The 16,383-nt window shown below is 48.1% G+C and overlaps 1 pseudogene; it reads left to right on the top strand.

Annotated features, from left to right (window-relative positions):
• Positions 1-855: 855 nt before the first annotated feature.
• LOC119924118 lies at positions 856-2,530 on the top strand (annotated as a pseudogene).
• The last annotated feature ends 13,853 nt before the right edge of the window (positions 2,531-16,383 follow it).

The following is a 16,383-nucleotide window of genomic DNA, read 5'->3' as shown; positions in this document are numbered from 1 at the left end:
TCTCCAGTGGCTACCAATTAATCTACGCATCAGGCAGAAACTCCTCACCCTCGGCTTCAAGGCTCTCCATCACCTCATCCCCTCCTACCTCACCTCCCTTCTCTCCTTTTACAGCCCTGCGCACACCCTCCACTCCTCTGCCACTAATCTCTTCGCCGTGCCTCGTTCTCGCCTGTCCTGCCGTCGACCCCCGGCCCACCTCATCCCCCTGGCCTGGAATGCCTTCCCTCCCCACATCCACCAAGCTAGCTCTCTTCCTCCCTTCAGGGCCCTACTGAGAGCTCACCTTCTACAGGAGGCCTTCCCAGACTGAGCCCCCTCCTTCCTCTCCACCTCCTCCCCCTCTCCATTCCCCCCGCCTTACCTCCTTCCCTTCCCCACAGCACCTGTATATATGTATATATTTGTACGTATTTATTACTCTATTTATTTATTTTACTTGTACATATCCTATTTATTGTATTTTGTTAGTATGTTTTGTTTTGTTCTCTGTATCCCTCTTCTAGACTGTGAGCCCACTGTTGGGTAGGGACTGTCTCTATATGTTGCCAACTTGTACTTCCCAAGTGCTAAGTACAGTGCTCTGCACACAGTAAGCTCTCAATAAATACGATTGATTGATTGATTTTCCACTGAGTCGCGCTGCTTCTCACAGTGAGCGCTCGATAAATACCAGTGATGACGGGCTCCTTTGCTTCTCTCTTTCACCGAATTCCTTCCCGGACCCCTTCTCGAACCCTGCTGATAATAATAATACTTGCGATATTGTTAAGCGCTTAACTCTGTGCCAGGCGCTGTTCTAAGTGCTGGTTGCAGCCCGCCCCGCCCTCCGCTCCCCAACTCCTTGCCGGTCTGATGGGGGCGAGGGGGAAAGGGGTGGGAAACAAGCGAGGAGATGCTGTGACCTTTCAGGTGTCGCTGACCTTCGAGGATGTGGCCGTGACCTTCAGCTCCGAGGAGTGGGCAAAACTGGGTCCCTCCTAGCTCCGCCTCTACTGGTATGTAACTCTGAAGAACTACTGGAACCTCCTCTCCCTCGGTGAGCACTTTACCCTCAGCCGGCGAGCAGCCGGGGAGTTTTCTTTCGACAGAGAAGCAGCCTGGCCTCTCATTCATCCCTTTGATAGTATGTATTGGGTGCTTACTGTGGGCAGAGCACTGTACTAAGCGCTTGGGAGCTCACCTCCTCCAACAGGCCTTCCCAGACTGAGCCCTCTTTCTCCTCTTCTCCTCCCCTTCCCCCCGCTCTACCTCCTTCCTCTCCCCACAGCCACTGTATATATGTTTGTACTGATTTATCACTGTATTTATTTTACTTGTACATATTTACTATTATATTTATTTTGTTAATGTTGTGCATCTAGCTTTAATTATTTTTGCTCTGACGACTTGACACCTGTCCACGTTTGGTTTTGTTGTGTGTCTCCCCCTTCTAGACTGTGAGCCTGTTGTGGAGTAAGGACCGTCTCTATATGTGGCCAACTTGTATTTCCCAAGCGCTTAGTACAGTGCTGTGCACACAGTAAGTGCTCAATAAATGCGACTGAATGAATAGCAAGCTCTCAATCGATCGATCGATTGGTCGACACCTCCCCCCCGACAAATCTATCTCTTGGTAGACAAGTTACCACGTTCACTCCCATAACCCGAATAAGCAACCCGAGAGATGGCTGACGTTTCCATTTCTGTCCGTTCCAGATTGTGAAATCCCAACCGAAACGAGCGAGCCCGTTCCCCGGAAGCTGGAGCGGGGCAGGGAAGCGATTTATCATAAGGCAGTGTCCGGGAAGCTCTCCCAGACTACCCCCGGGCCTTCTGCGAAGGGATGGAGCCGGGAACATGGGAGCGGCGGGAGATGAAGAAAAGTTCCTGGATGGGATGTAGGTTTGGTGATCCCCGGAGAGCTCCGTAAGAAGTCCTCCCAAGATGGGAGGTCTCACAGCTGTAAGGAATGCGGAAAAGCATTCAGTCGACACGCCACCCTCATTACGCACTGGAGAATCCACACTGGAGAGAAACCCTACAGGTGTCACAGGTACGAGACGGACTTCAGCAACCACTCGGTCCTCGTGACCCACCAGCGGATTTACACTGGGGAGAAACCCTACCGATGCGCCGAGTGTGGGAAGGTCTTTAGCCATCACTCGGCCCTGTCGAAACACTGGAGGATCCACACCCACGAGAAACCCTACCGCTGTAGCCACTACGGCAGGGCCTTCTGGGACTCTTCGACCCTCATCAAGCATCAGCGGATCCACACGGGAGAGAAGCCGTACGGGTGCAGCGAGTGCAGGAAAGCCTTCAGGCAACGTTCCGTCCTCATCAACCACCAGAGAATTCACACCAGAGAGAAGCCCTAAGGATGTAACGAATGCAGAAAAGTCTTCAGTCAGAACTCGGCCCAGACGAGGCACCAGAGGATCCACGTGGGAGAGAGACCCTATCGCTGAGGCCGATGTGGGAAGGACTTCAGCGATCACTCTGTCCTGGTGACGCATCAGAGGATTCACACCGGGGAGAGACTTTATAGATGCGGCGGCTGTGGGAAGGCTTTTGGCGGCTCCTCGACCCTTGTTAAACACCAGAGACTCCGCACCGGGGAGAAACTCTACAGATGCGATGACTGCGGAAAAGGCTTCAGTCAGGTCTCAGTCCTGGTGAACCACTGGAGAATTCACACAGGAGAGAAACCTTACATATGTTCCGAGTGTGTGAAGGCTTTTGGTCAAGGGCCAACCCTCATTAACTACCAGAAGGTTCACAAAGGAGCGAAAGTCCACAGACAGAAAGGGCGTGGACAAGTTTTCGGCCAAACCTCGGCCGTCGTCAGTCCCCGGAGAACTCATGTGGAAGAAAAATCCCCTGTGTAGTTCTCAGTCCTTAAAGAAGACGACGTTCTTGAGGAAATTTACCTGTGTGCAGGGCACTTCGCTTCTCCGTGCCTCGGTTCCCTCATCTGTGTAATTTATTTATGTATGTTCACGTCTGTCTCCCCTTCCGGACTGTAAGCTCATTGCGGGCAGGGAGTATGTCCGTTTATTGTTGTGTCCTACTCTGCCCAGCACTTAATACGGTGCTTTGCTCACAGTAAGTGCTCAATAAATGTAACTGACTGACTGCGTAAAATGCAAATTCAATACTTGGGCTCCCTCCTAGCTGGACTGCGAGCCCCATATAGGACCCGATTATGTTGCAACTAACTCAGCACTTCGTAAAGTCTTTGGCACATAAAAAGCACTAAAAGTATCATTAAAAAAGTCACAGCTGACCCAGTCCCTGAGGCACCCAAGATGCCCAGTTAAGAAAGTGGGAGAACGGATGTCATAGCTCCATTTTGCAAGTGAGGAAACGTAGATGGATCGAGGTTCAGTGACTTGCCAAAGGTCTCCCGGCAGGCCAGTTGCAGAACCAGGATTACAGCCCGATTCCCTTGATGCCAGACCCATGCTCTTTCCAGTAGACCGCCGTACAGAAGGCGCTGAAAACAGGCCTTAAGTGAAGAGCCCATCCCGGCTCCACCACGTGTCTGTGGTGTGACCCTGGGCAAGTCACTTAACTTCTCTAGGCCTCAGTTACCTCCTCTGTAAAATGGGGATTAAGATTTTGAGCCCCGCATGGGGCAACGTGATCACCTTGTATCCCCCCAGCGCTTAGAACAGTTCTTCGCATATAGTAAGTGCTTAACAAATGCCATCATTATCATTATCATTAAGATGAACTAATTAACTTGGAAAGTCTTAAGACAGAGAGAGGATGTGACGCAGATGGGCTGACTCAGGGTCGGATGCAAATAGGCTAAAGAGGCTTGGGGCCGGTACCTCAAGGGACCTTGACCATCAAGGGCATTGTGGGTTAGTAATTATTGTACTCGTTAAGTGCTTAGTATGTGCCAAGCATTGGCCTATGAACTGGGGTAATTACAAGGTAATCAGGTTGGAAACAGTCCCTATCCCACATGGCAGTACGAATTAAATCCCCATTTTACAGACGAGGAAACGGAGGCACAGAGATGTTAAGTGACTTGCCCAAAGCCACACAGCAGACAAGTGATGGAGGCGTGATTAGAGCCCAGGTCCTTCTGACTCCCAGGCCCGGGCTCTATCCACTAGACCAGGCCGCATCTCTAACACAAGAACATCTGGGGCCAGGCAGGCTCTGTAGGGTGAGAGTGTCATACACACGATAGGCAATCAGTCAGAGCTGGGCCGTGAGGTGCGTGGGTTCTGCAAGACAGGACCTATGTCTCAGAGCGGCCACCATCTCCTCAGAGCGGCCTCTGTCTCCTGCCAGCGGCCTCTATCTCCTCCAAGCGGCCTCTGTCTCCACATAGCAGTCTCTGTCCCCTCAGAGCAGTCTCTATCTCCTCTGAGCGGTGTCTGTCTCCTCAGAGCTGTCACTGTCTCCGTTGAGCGGTATCTTCTTCCGCAGAGCAGTCCCTGTCCCCTCAGAGTTGCCTCTGTCCCCTCAGAACGGTCTCTGCCTCCTCCAAGTGACCTCCATCCCCTCAGAGTAGCCTTCGTCTCCTCAGAGAGGCCTCCGTCTCCGCAGAGCGGCCTCTGTCCCCTCAGAGCGGCCTCTGTCTCCTCTAAGTGGCTCCGTCTCCTCAGAGCGGGCTCTGTCTCCTCCGAGTGGTCTCCGTCTCCTCTGAGAGGCCTCCGTCTCTTCAGAGGGGTCTCTGTCTCCTCAGAGAGCTCTCTGTCTACTCAGAGCGGGCTCTGTCTCCTCCGAGTGGTCTCCGTCTCCTCTGAGAGGCCTCCGTCTCTTCAGAGGGGTCTCTGTCTCCTCAGAGAGCTCTCTGTCTACTCAGAGCTGTCTCTGTCTCCACTGAGCGGTCTCTGTCTCCGCAGAGCGGTCTCTGTCTCCACAGAGCTGCCTCTGTCTCCGCAGAGCGGCCTCTGTCCCCTCAGATCAGCCTCTGTCCCCTCAGAATGGTCTCTGTCTACTCAGGTCTCTCCATCTCCACTGAGCGGCCTCTGTCTCCTCTGAGTGGTCTCCGTCTCCACAGAGAGGCCTCTGTCTCTTCAGAGCTGTCTCTGTCTCCTGAGAGGACTCTGTCTACCAGAGCTCTTTCTGTCTCCACTGAGCGGCCTCTGCCTCCGCATAGCGGCCTCTATCTCCTCAGAGTGGCCTCCGATGCGTCTATTGGCAATAGACGGCAGAAGGTTGGGAGTCCTGAGCCATCTTGTCTTAGGTTGTCGGGACCTCCCCGGGTCCTCCGGAGATAAGCCTGTCTTACTGTCAGAGCGGATTAATGCTCCACGATTCATTTAGACACATACTAATCGCCCCCTGAGGGAGCGACGAAGAGAACAGCTGATAAACGGAGCCTCGCTCCCCAGAACCTCATTCTCTGAGAGCCGCCCTCCCAGCCCGCACGAGCGATGGGTGAGTAGGCTAGAGCTGCCCCGCTGCCAGAGGGATTTCCTGGCATTCATTTGTTCCTTTAAATGATATTTGTTAAGCGCTTACTATGTGCCAGGCACTGTACTAAGCTGTGGGGTAGATACCAGCTCATCAGGTTGGACACACTCCATGTCCTGCTTGGAGCTCACAATTTTAATCCCCATTTTATAGATAATAATAACAATAATGATAGCATTTATTAAGCGTTTGCTATGTGCAAAGCACTGTTCTAAGCGCTGGGGAGGTTACAATGTTATCAGGTTGTCCCACGGGGGGCTCACATTCTTTATCCCATTTTACAGATGAGGGAACTGAGGCACAGAGAAGTGAAGTGACTTGAGGCCCAGAGAGGTGAAGTGACTTGCCCAAATTCCCACAGTGGACAAACCGGGATTAGAGCCAAGGTCATTCTGATTTCCAGGCAGGTGGTCTATCCACTAGGCTACACTGCTTCTCAGCGCTTAGTACAGTGCTCTGTCTCCCCCATGCAGCCTCTAAACCCCTTACTGGCAGCGAACTCTGTTGTATTGGATTATCTGTTATATTGCGTCAGTGATATTGTTATATTGTTATGGTGTACTCTCCCAAGGGCTCAGTACAGTGCTTTGCACACAGTAAGCACTCAATAAATACAATTCCCTAACAGACTGGCTCTCTGAAGTGCTTAGTACAGTGCTCAGCACACAGTAAGTGGTCAATGAATACCATTGGTTGATTGTTGACTGGTTATTGTCTGTCCCCTCCTCACAAGCCCCTTGTAGGCAGGGAAAGTGTCATCCAACTCTACTATACTGGACTCTCTGAAGCACTCAGTACAGTGCTCTGCACACAGTAAATGCTCAATAAATACCATTGATTGATTGATTAGTGTCTGTCAGGTCCTTCTGAGCAGGGAACACGTCTACCAACTCTGTTATATTGGACTCTCTGAAGTGCTTAGTAGTGTTCTGCACATCGTAAGTTCTCATAGAAGCAGCGTGGCTCAGTGGAAAAGAGCACGGACTTTGGAGTCAGAGGTCATGGGTTGAAATCCTGCTCCACCAATTGTCAGCTGTGTGACTTTGGGCAAGTCACTTAACTTCTCTGTGCCTCAGTTACCTCTTCTGTAAAATGGGGATTAAGACTGTGAGCCCCCCGTGGAACACCCAATCACCTTGTAACCTCCCCAGCGCTTAGAACAGTGCTTTGCACATAGTAAGCACTTAATAAATGCCATTATTATTATTATTATTATTATTATTATTATCAATAAATACCATGGATTGATTGAATGATTTCAAAGGAGCTTGGTCAAGTCACTTTAGCTTCACCATGCCTCAGTTTCCTTATCTGTTTACATATCTGCTCATCCTCTTTCACCACAGAGCACCACGGAGGAAAGAGACTGTGTCTGACCTGATTAAATTGAATAATAATAACTCTGGTATTTGTTACGAACTTACTGTGGGTCAAGCACTGAATTAAGCTCTGGGGTAGACATTGGATCATCAGGACCCACAAGGGTGTCGGGTTTTGAATCTCAATTTTGTAGATGATAAAACAGACACAGAGAAGTTAAGTGACTTGCCAATGCCACGGAGCAGACAAGTGGTGGAGCCGGGATTCGAACCCAGGTCTTCTGACGCTCAGGTCCGTGGTCTTTCCACTAGGCTACACTGCTTCTCTGTATCTACCCCAGTACTTAGAACAGTGCTTGACACTTTTGTTTGTGTCTCAAGGATTTCCCCTCCCTCCTCCTCCTGCTCTGTCTCTGGGGTAATCAGTTGGTCAGTCAGTTGTATTTATTGAAAGCTTACTGTGTGCAGGGCACTGTACTAAGTGCTTGGGAGAGTACAATGTAACAGACACATTCCCTGCCCACAAGGAGCTTACAGTCTAGAGGGGGAGATAGGCATTAATATGAATAAATAATCGATTCATTCATTCAGTTGTATTTATTGAGCACTATGTGTAGAGCACTGTACTAGCGCTTGGGAAGTACAATTCAGCAACAAATAGGGAGATGATTGTCATTCATAGATTGTCTGTCTCCCCCTGCTATACTATAAGCCCATTGTTGGGTAGGGACCATTTCTATATGTTGCCGATTTGTACTTCCCAAGTGCTTAGTATGGTGCTCTGCACACAGTAAGCACTCAATAAATACGGTTCAGCATGGCTCAGTGGAAAGAGCACGGGCTTTGGAGTCAGAGTCCATGGGTTCAAATCCCGGCTCCGCCAGTTGTAAGCTGTGTGGCTTTGGGCAAGTCACTTCACTTCTTTGTGCCTCATTTCCCTCATCTGTAAAATGGGGATTAAGACTGTGAGCCCCTTGTGGAAAACCCTGATCACCTTGTAACCTCCCCAGCTCTTAGAAGAGTGCTTTGCACATAGTAAGCACTTAATAAATGCCACTGAAAAAAATTCCTGCCCACAGAGGGCTCACAGTCTAGAATATATGGACACAAGTGCAGTGGGGCTGGAAGGGAGGATTCATTCATTCAAGCGTATTTTGAAAAATGGGAGCACGTCAAAGTAGCTCTGAGGAAGCAGGAGAAGAGGAAAGGAGGGCTTAGTCAGGGAAGGCCTCCTGGAGGAGATGCGCCTTCCATAAGGCTCTGAAGGATGGCAGAGCCATTTCCTGTCGGGAATGAGAAGGGAGGGCGTTCCAGGCCAGAGGCAGGTCGTGGGCGAGAGGTGGGTGACGAAACAGATGAGATCGAGTTACGGTGAGTAGGTTGACGTTAGAGGAGCAAAGTGTGCTGGCTGGGTTCTAGTAAGGTCACACGACAGACGAGTGGCAGAACCGGGATTAGAACCCAGGTCCTTCTGACTTCTAGGCCTGGGCTCTATCCACTAGGTCAAACTGTTTCTCCATCATCGGTATTTATTGAGCGCTTACTCTGTGCAGAGCACTGTTATGCGTCCTATAAGTCGGAGGTCATCGGTGCAAATCCCGGCTCCGCCAATTGTCAGCTGTGTGACGTTGGGCAAGTCACTTCACATCTCTAGGCCTCAGTTACCTCATCTGTAAAATGGGGATTAAGACTGTCAGACCCCCCCCTCCCCGTGGGACTACCTGATCACCTTGTAACCTCCCCAGAGTTTAGAACAGTGCTTTGCACATGGTAGGCGCTTAATAAATGCAATCATTACTATTATTATTATAAGGGGCACAGAGACATACTCTTGAAAGTGCACCACTTTCTCTCTCCTTGTGTCTCTACTCCTCTCCTCCTGCCCAGATCGCCCTCCAGAAAGAAACATCTGATCTCAGTCGGAAGCTACACAGCACGAACGCCACCGAAATGGCTTTCGAGGTGGCCAGTCTACTGCAGCAGAACGTGTCCAGCCTTCTATAGAAAAATGTTAAAGACGGGTGTGTATACGTGTGAGCGTGTGTTTGTACGTGTTCGTGTGTGTAGAAGTTTGGGGATAATTGGGCAGAGAATGTCACAATAATAAATGTGAGAAAACCTGTGTGTATGTGTCCGTTTCCATTACTTCAAAAGAATAAGGTGGCTCAACTGTGAAATGGACTAAAGCTACATATGGTTTCAGTTGCAGAAATCAGTCCAATGCCAGAAAAGTAGCTGTTTTAATTTATTTGCATTCTCCTTCTTGCCAACCAATCAATGGTATTTATTGAGCACTTACTTTGTGCAGAGCACTGAATCCACTTGGCCATGCTGCTTCTCTAAGTGACTTGGGAAGGTCACAGGGCAAGCAAGTGGCAGAAGCGGGATTAGAACCCAGGTCTTCTGACACCCAGACCTAGGCTCTTCCCACTAAGTCACACTGCGGGGTGTAGAAGGTTGAGATGAAAAGTTGTTAATGTTCCTCCCTGGAATTCCCCCCTCCTTCCCATCTGGCATCCTAAAATCACCTCTTCCAGGAAGTCTTCCAGGACTGATCTCTCATTACCCCTCTTTCCCTCCCTACAGTATCACCTATCTAAACACAGTCCAACCTCAAATCACTTGTGCACATAACTTTATGCCTGACTCGCAGTAAGTGCTTAATAAATACTATTATCATCATCACCACCTAGAATGCATTTTACCGCCTTGCAGTTGAGAAGAAACGATGCAGAATATCAGTGCTAAATCTTCTCAAGCAAAGTCTGCCGTCAGCTGATTACCTCACTGCCATAACCTTCACACACGCCCCACTTTAGAGAGGAACAACCTGAGACACCGACAAGTGAAGTGACTTGTCCACAGTTACCCGACAGGCAAGTGTGGAGCTGGGATTACAACTCGGGTCTCCCGACTTCCAGGTCTGGGATATTTCCTTTAGGTCACGATGCTTCTTTGCACTCCGAAGGACTCACAGTAAGTGCGCAATAAATGTGATTGAATGAATGACTCTGTGAAGACTCTCGGTGACTTGACTGAAGGCAATCATACTTGACAACCACCTAGCAGGGGAGCTGTTATTTGGGGATGGCTTGTCGATTCTATCAATTAATCAGTCAATCAATGGTATTTATCGAGCGTTTACTGCGTGCAGAGCACTATACGTAGCGCTTGGGAGAGTCCGAGACGAGTTGCTCAACGAAACCAGTTGGAGAAGAAGAAAACATTTAATGAAACAGCTCCTCCACCGCCCCGCTCCCCATTCAAAGCTTTGACCACCTTTCCCCTTTCCCACGATACCCTACCAAGCTGTGTGGCCTAGTGTAAAGAGGCCGGGCTTGGGAGTCAGACGTCGTGGGTTCTAATCCCAGCTCCGCCACCTGTCAACTAGGTGACTTTGGGCCAGTCACTTTACTTCTCTGTGCCTCAATTCCCTCATCTGGAAAAAGGGGATGAAAACTGTGAGCCCCACGTGGGACAACCTGATTACCTCGTATCTACCCCAGTGCTTAGAAAAGTGCTTGGCACAGAGTAAGTGCTTAACAAATACCACCGTTGTTATTATTATTAACAAAACTACAATAATGATGATAACATTGATTATCATCAACCCGAGTGCTTAGTACAGTACGGGGCACAAACTAAGGATTTTGTATGGCATTTGTTAAGCACTTCTTGTGTGTTGGGCACCGTTCTAAGCACTGGGGTAGGGACAAAATATTCAGGTTAGACACAGTCCCTGTCCCACAGTGGGCTCACAGTCTTCATCCCCATTTTACAGACGAGGGAACTGAGGCTCGGAGAAGTGAAGTGACTTGCCCAAGATCACGCAGCAGACAAATGACGGAGCCAGCATTTGAACGTCGGTCGTTCTGACTCCCAGGCCTGGGCTCTATCCAGTGGGCCACACAGCTTCTCAGCGAATGCCATGAATTATTTCTAACTCTCTCTTCTTTACCCTCCAAACCTCTGGTGGAGCCCTGGGGGTCTTGGAGCTTTGGGAACTGATGGGGGACTTGTGACCTTTCAGGGGTCACTGGCATTGCCCATTACCCATGAGCCTTTGGGCTCTAAGCCCTGGGATACGATGCTGCAGAATCCTAATAACTATGGTACTTGTTCAGCGCTTACTACGTGCCACGCGTACTACGTTTTAATCGCTGGGATTAATAATGATGGTATTTGTTAAGCGCTTTCTATGTGCTGTAGCACTGTTCTGAGCACTGGAGATATAAGTTAATCAGGTTGGACACAGTCCCTGTCCCAGTTGAAGCTCACATTCCTATGGAAAGATTTAACAAATACCAGATTTAGTATTATTCCTATATTATCCCAGGGCTGGGCATATAATAAGTGCTGCACACCGACTCTAATAATCAGGATTAATAACTGAAGGACCCACAGTATTTTCTCCCCAGCTAATCCCGCACCTTCCAAATGCGTGGTAGATGAACGGAAGGTGGAGATATATCTACCTATACATATATAGCTATATCTCTATATGTCTATATCTAGAGATAAAGAGATATGCCTACATCCATAGAGAAAGCTATAGGTATATTGGGTAACTGTAGATATATCGGAATCTCAGATATATATCTATAGCTATCTGTCTATCTATCTGTCTATCTATCTATCTATAGATAGATATAGATATATATATAGGCATATCCCTCTGTCTCTATCTGTATAAATAGATAGAGATAGATATGTCTGTATATAGTTATATCTACCTAGATAGATAGATATATATAGACATCTATAGAGACATCTAGATAGATAGATTGATTGATAGACAGGCAGACATACAGGTAGGCATAGATATATAGATATATATGTCTCTCTCTCTCTATAGATAGAGATATATATGGATATCTATAGATACAGACATCTATAGATATGTCTATATCTGTATATCTAGTTATGGATAAATAGGCTATCTATAGATATATAGGAATTTCAGATATAGATTTGTCTATAGATAGGTAAATAGGTAGACAGATATAGATATTATGGAACTGTTCCTTCATTAATAACACCGTTCATCAATAACACTGCTAATAACACTATTAATAACATTAATAACACGGTCGAAACGCTTAGAACAGCCTCCCACCCACGACGGAACCCGAGCCTCTCCCCAGGCAACACAAGAACCGGGAAGATGGCGGAGGCGGCGGTCCTGCCAGCGTCCCCCCTGGAAGCCAGCAGTCCCCCGGGACGGACGTTGGACCCTGGGGAGCCCTACCCCCCGGGGTCCCCTTGGGCTTGGGCGGAGGTCTGGGACGGCGGGTCCATGGGCTGTAGGTGTAGACGGACGTATAGCCGTTCCTGGCCAGGGGGCAGAAGGGCCGAGTGTGGACCGCGTCCTGGGAGGCTCCGCACTGGGTGCAGACGTAACCCCGGAGGATGGGGCAGACCACCCAGCCCTCGGCGTCCTTCAGGTTATGGGACAGGTAAATGTGACGTGCCTCGCTCTTGTGTCTGCAGAAGGGGCAGAAGGAGTCGCCCTCCTGCCCGGCCGGCTACGGGAGACGCCTCTCCCCCGACGCCAACGCAGCCTCGGGACGGCCGATCCCTAGTCCCGGCTCCTCCCGGAAGGCTTCGACCACTCGGGCCAGGCCCAGGTAGTCCTTCCACGGGCTGAAGGTCTCCATCATCCGGTGCCGGCTAGGCAGAGGGTCCTGGGATTGTGCGGGGGCGGCCGAGACCCCAGGAGCTAGGGGGAGTAAACACGAGACTCCGTCCATCGATCCATTAGATTTATTGAGCGCTCACTAATAACCGTGGCATCCTTTCATTGCTAAGGGCCTAAACGCTGTGGTGGAAACCAATAAATCGGGAGGGACACAACCCCGGTCCCACGTGGCGCTCACGGTCTCAATCAAGAGGAAACCAGGAGCCCTTCGAGGGACCAGGAGTCAGTCATTCAGTCCTATTTAATGAGCGCTTACTGTGTACAGAGCACTATACTAAGTGCTTGGGAGAGTACCGCAGAACAATAAACAGACACATTCCTTCCCCATAACGAGTTTTCAGTCTCGAGGGTGGACTGTGTCTATGTCCCAGCTAGATACTCTCTCTCAGCGCTTAGTACAGAGCTCTGCCCCGAGGAAGATTCTTGTGGTATTTGTTAAAGGGCTTTCTTCTTGCCAGTGGCTGAACTGAGTTCTGGGGTAGACGCCAGGTAATCGGGACGGACACAGTCCCTATCCCACATGGGGCTCGCCATCTTCATCCCCATTTTATAGATGAGGGGACTGAGGCCCAGAAATGTGCAGTGACTGGCCCAAGGCCAATCAAGAAATTGATAGCACTTATTGAGCACTTACTGTGTGCAGAGCACTGTACAAAGTGCTCGGGAGAGTCCAATACAACAGAGTTGGCAGAAACGTTCTCTGCCCCACGGTAGTAGGAGCTGGTAGTCTAGAGGAGGAGACAGACAAAATAAATTATGGATGTGGAAAACAGTACTGCGGGCAGGTTGAATATCTCAAGGTACAGAAAATAAAATGATAATAATAATAATAATAATAATAATAATAATAATAATAATAATAATAATCACTGTGGCATTTGTTAAGTGTTCTAATCCTGGCTCTGCGACTTGTCAGCTGTGTGACTTTGGGCAAGTCAGTTAATAATGCCTTTGGTATTTTTGAAGTGCTTACTATGTGCCAAGCCCTGTTCTAAGTACTGGAGAGGTTACAAGATGATCAGGTTGTCCCACGGCTCACAGTTTAAATCCCCAATTTACAGACGAGGTCACTGAGGCCCAGATAATTGAAGTGACTTGCCCAAAGTCACACAGGTGACAGACGGTGGAGCCGGAATTTGAACCCATGACCTCTGACTCCAAAGCTCAGGCTCTTTCCACTGAGCCACGCTGCTTCTCCATCACTTAACTTCTCCGTGCCTCAGTGACCTCATCTGTAAAATGGGGATGAAGTCTGTGAGCCCCACGCGGGACAATCCGATGACCTTGTATCTACCCCACCGCTTAGAACAATGCTTGGCACAGAGTGAGCACTTAACAAATACCACTATTGCTATTATTATTATTATTATTATTATTATGTGTCAGAGACTGTTCTAAGCACAGAGGTTAACACAAGATAATGGGGTTGGACACAATCCCTGTGGGTAGGGATTGTCTCTATTTGTTGATGAATTGTACTTTCCAAGCGCTTAGTACAGTGCTCTGCACACAGTAAGCGCTCAATGAATATGACTGAAAGAATCCCTGTCCCTCACGGGGCTCACGGTCTTAATCCCCATTTCACAGATGAGGTAATTGAGGCCCAGAGAAGTGAAGTGACTGGGCCGGAATCACATAGCAGACAAGGGGCAGAGCCAGGATTAGACTTCAGTCCAGTGCCTCGCACATAGTAGGCACTTTAAAAATACCATAAAATACTTGTTCACTCTCCTATTTAGACTGTGAGCTACGTGTGAAGCAGGGACTATGTCTGCCCTGATGATATAATTATGATGATATTTGTTAAGTGCTTACTATGTGCCAAGCACGATTCTAAAAGCTGGGGGAGATAGAAGGTGATCAGGTTGTCCCCCGTGGGGCTCACAGTCTTCATCCCCATTTGACGTATGAGGGAACTGGGGCCCAGAGAAGTGAAGTGACGGGCCCAAATTCACACAGCCGAGAAGTGGTGGAGCCGGGATTAGAACCCACAACTTCTGACTTCCAAAGCCCGGGCTCTTGTCATTAAGTTGGAAAACATCGTTTTCCTGATGATCACACATTTTGCATCCCCTTCATTCCTTTCTACACCCTCCCGTTCTTGGGTCTCCCAAAACATGGGAAATAGAAGGGCTTAGAAAGGTGAAGAAGAGGGCGAGACATCTGCCCTTCCTTCAAGGGTTTTATACTCCTTGCGCTTGTCCTTCGTCCTGCTCAGGCTGTTGGCATGTTATTTTGGCCTGCTTCATTACAATTTAATTAATTCTAGAAGGGGTGGATCGCGTCTACCGACCAAAGGTTAAGATATTGACCCGTGGGGCCAGTTCCCACTGAGAGCAGAGGCCTCGGGACCGGAAATCGGCCTCTAAATTGTGTCCGATTTGGAGCAGGCAATGTCCTGCGAAAGATAAAAAGAAAAATTCACCACGGAGTGATTCGAACCCTCAATCTCCTGATCCGAAGTCAGACGCCTTATCCGTTAGGCTGCGTGGTCCGACAGGTAGTCCCTCTCTTTGATGCACTGGAAGGCGGGGCACAGAATGCAGAGTGACGTACTATACTACATTTTCTATAACAATAAAAACAATAATGATATCGGTTAAAGTCTTACTATGCGACAGGCACTATACTAAGTTCTGGGGTGGATAGGAGGTAATGGGGTTGGACACAATCCCTGTCCCATGTGGTGCTCACAATCTTAATCTCCATTTCAGAGATGGGCTAAGGGAGTCAGTTTCCCAAGGTCACACACCAGACAAATGTCAGGATTAGAACCCAGGTTTTCTGACTCCCGGGCCTGTGCTCTTTCCACAGGGCCAGGTTGCTTCCACGTGCCACATAGTAAACCCTTAACAAATATTATTACTATTATATTATTATTATTATTATTATTATTATTATTATTATTCCACAGAGCTAGAAACGGACAGAAGGACAAGTGTTTCATCTACTATATCATGCTGCTTCTCTCACTCATTCATTCATTCAATCGTATTTATTGAGCACGTACTGTATGCAGAGCACTGTACTAAGCTCTTGGAAAGTACAAGTCAGCAACATCTACAGACGTTCCCTACCCAACAACGGGCTCACAGTCTAGACGGGGGGAGACAGACAACAAAGTAAGTAGACAGGAAACAAAACAAGTAGACAGGCATATAAGACAGACATAGTAACTGCTTAGCAAATACCATGCTTAGCACATAGTAAGCGCTTAACGAATACCATTATTATTATTATATTGCTATATTTATTATTATCAATCAATCCATGGTATTTACGTTTAGTGAATTTAAGTGCTTAACAGATGCCATTATTATTATTATATTACTATATTTTGCTATTATCCATCTATTGATGATATTTATTTTTAGGGCATTTGTTAAGTGTTTACTATGTGCCAGGCACTGTACTAAGCGCTGGGGTGGATATAAGGTCATCAGTTCGGACATAGTCCCTGTCCCACGTGGGGCTCATGATCTTCATCCCCATTTTACAGATGAGAGAACCTCCCCGCCCCACAGCCCTTGTGTCTATACATTTTCATATTTATAGTTATATTTATTTTTATTAATGATGTGTATATAGCTATAATTCTATTTATTTATAATGATGCTACTGATGCCTGTTGACTTGTTTTGTTGTCTCTTTCCGCCCCTCTAGACTGTGAGCCCGCTGTGGGCAGGGATTGTTTGCATTTGTTGCTGAATTGTACTCTCTAAGGGCTTAGTACAGTGCTCGTCACACAGTAAGCGCTCAATAAATACGATTGAATGATTGAATGAACATACTAAACGTTTAACAAGTACTAATAAAAAAATTGTAATAATAATAGTAATAATAGTAATACCGGTTCTCCCTTTTACTTTGACTGTGAGCCCTATATAGGACTCACAGTATTCAATGTGAATAATTTTTACCTACCCCAGCGCTTAGTATAGTGAT

The sequence above is a fragment of the Tachyglossus aculeatus genome, unplaced genomic scaffold (assembly GCF_015852505.1).
Source record: "Tachyglossus aculeatus isolate mTacAcu1 unplaced genomic scaffold, mTacAcu1.pri scaffold_82_arrow_ctg1, whole genome shotgun sequence".
Classification (NCBI taxonomy): domain Eukaryota; kingdom Metazoa; phylum Chordata; class Mammalia; order Monotremata; family Tachyglossidae; genus Tachyglossus; species Tachyglossus aculeatus.
Note: the sequence above shows the minus strand (reverse complement) of the source record. Positions and strands in the feature narration are given on the sequence as shown.